The sequence below is a fragment of the Eulemur rufifrons genome, chromosome 4 (genome assembly GCF_041146395.1).
Source record: "Eulemur rufifrons isolate Redbay chromosome 4, OSU_ERuf_1, whole genome shotgun sequence".
In the NCBI taxonomy this organism is placed as follows: Eukaryota; Metazoa; Chordata; class Mammalia; order Primates; family Lemuridae; genus Eulemur; species Eulemur rufifrons.
The window spans coordinates 2338770-2341046 of record NC_090986.1 but is presented as its reverse complement, the minus strand read 5'-3'; the positions used below and the strand labels follow the sequence as shown (position 1 = coordinate 2341046).

Below are 2277 nucleotides of genomic sequence, written 5' to 3'. Positions count from 1 at the left end.
GCAGTCACCAGGGCCAGAAGTCATACATGCTGTTGTGCATGAGACAGCTCCGTACAGATTGGAAAGACGTAAGCTGCGTCAGGGACTGGCTGAGTGTTGCAAAAAGCCTGTAATGTTGTCCTAGCAGTAGAGGAGTCTCCAGAAATCTAAGAATAAAGGTGAGGAGGTGTCCGTGGAAGCTGATCGAGCCTGGAAGCTTTGCCATGTGGTGGAAGAAAGCAGACTCCCTATAGGCAGGGAAGAAGCTCTGTGGCAGAGAAAAGCTACCTGTGGTCAAGGACGTAATGGTATTAGCCAGCTGCATTGTCAGATGACAGAGTTCATGGGGGTGGGAAAAAAGTAGCAGTAAAGTCTCAGTTTCTGTTTATCACAAGGAAAGACATGGGTGCCAGGTGAAAGGTGTCACGAAGTCAATGTTGCAATAGGTGTCCTTATCTGCTTTAATTGTTGGAATTCTGTCAGTAAAGCCATTGAGGCAATGCAGTGTCAAAAATCAGAGTAAAAATGGTCAAATCTAGGAGTCCCCCTTGTAGATACCAGAATAAAAGAAGTCTGTTTAATAAAAATGGGACCCTGCGTCAGCCCAGTTCAGACAGGGCATGAGTAGTTGCGTCCACAGGGGTCTGTCGGGGTCCAGTGGCAGCCTCTGCATGAGGAATGTGGGGGCACCATTCCAGAGTTTCTGATTGGGACCATAAGTGGGAGCACAGCCCACAAGCTTGCTGACAGAGCAGTAGGAGCAAATATCAGGGCCTTTCTTCCAAGACTGGGGATGCATCACTTCTCGGCCCTTTCGCTAAGATCAAGTGTCGTATCTGTTCTTATCAGTTTAATATCTGATATGTCCTCTATCCAAGACTGGAAATGCTAATCATGTTGGCATTTTAGCAGGATGAACAGAGTCCTGACCTCATTAATCAGTCGTTGCTGTATTATTGGGAGGAATTACCACACGGGTACTTGGCACAACAGGGACAGTTTGGGTCTGGGGTTTGCGGCAGACAAGATGGAATCAGTAATCAGGCCTCACAGTGGAGGCTAATCTAATTTTTATGCTCTCCTCAAAATTTAAATATTTATGATGATGAATTCAAGTATAAGTATAATAGGCATGTTTTCCAAGTTGAAGACTCAATGTCAAAAAGAATGTTCCAGAATCCTTTGATATGAAATATGTAAGTGGAAGTGACTGGATCTCAGATGCATTCATGTAAACTAACTCTTTTGGCCAAATTAGAAATAGTGTCTGGTTGTTATCCTACATATTACCTACCATATTGCTGGTGAAATCACCCTCAGTATTAGATATTTTCATGCAGTTTTGCCGTGTCTAATAACAGCTGTGATGATATCGGAGAAAAGACTCTTTATAGCTCAAAAACATTTTTTTAAAAGAACACAGAAAACAAGCAAAGTGGATACATAGAATTATGCACCTGCAATGGGAAGGTAATTTCAAATATAGACATGGAAAATGAAAGTCAACCACTTCTTTTCCTGCATGGAAACAACGCACAGTATTTTATTTGTAATTTAGGTAACAGAACTAAGATTTTATGTAGCATTTACAACATCTTACATCATAATGCAGGATTTCATTGCTCTTTACCAGTCCTCTCTGAATTTCTATATATAGGCTTCTACGATATAAGTGGGGCAAATATACTGACACTGCTCTAGGGCTCTCCATTCTTAACCAAACCCTCTTATACACTGATAGGGTCCATGGCCTTTATTCTAAAAATGAACTAAAATCAAAATGAAAATTAAAAATACCTAACTCTATTTAAATAATGAGAAATGTTTTCTTCTTAAGACATACATTTCCTTTCAATGTACATTAAGAGACTTTTAAGAATTTCTTCGCTATCCAACGAAGCCAAAGTAAAATTCAAAATAATCAACAAATTGAAAAATTTAGAAATTAACTTTGATTTTTCTCTAAGTTTTTAAAACTTTCTAGTTTTTAAAAATGCTACAGTGTTCATGGTATACTTTGCTCTGGTTTAAATATGTGATCCAAAATTGTGTTGGAAATTTAATACCCAATGCAGTAGTGTTGAAATGTGGGAACTTAAAGAGGTGATCAGGTCATGAGGGCTCTGCCCTCCTGAATTCACTAATACTGTTGCCAGAGGAGCAGTTCAGTTATCACAGGATGGGGTTCCTGATAAAAGAAGGAGTCCTTCTGTCTCCCACTTCCTCCCCTCCTTGCCATCCCCATCCACCATGGGATTATGCAGCATGCAGGCCCTCATCAGATGTGGTTCCTCAGTC

The 2277-nt window shown here is 40.4% G+C and overlaps 1 pseudogene; it reads left to right on the top strand.

Annotated features, from left to right (window-relative positions):
• Positions 1 to 776: 776 nt before the first annotated feature.
• Positions 777 to 947, top strand: LOC138383145 (U2 spliceosomal RNA; annotated as a pseudogene).
• The last annotated feature ends 1330 nt before the right edge of the window (positions 948 to 2277 follow it).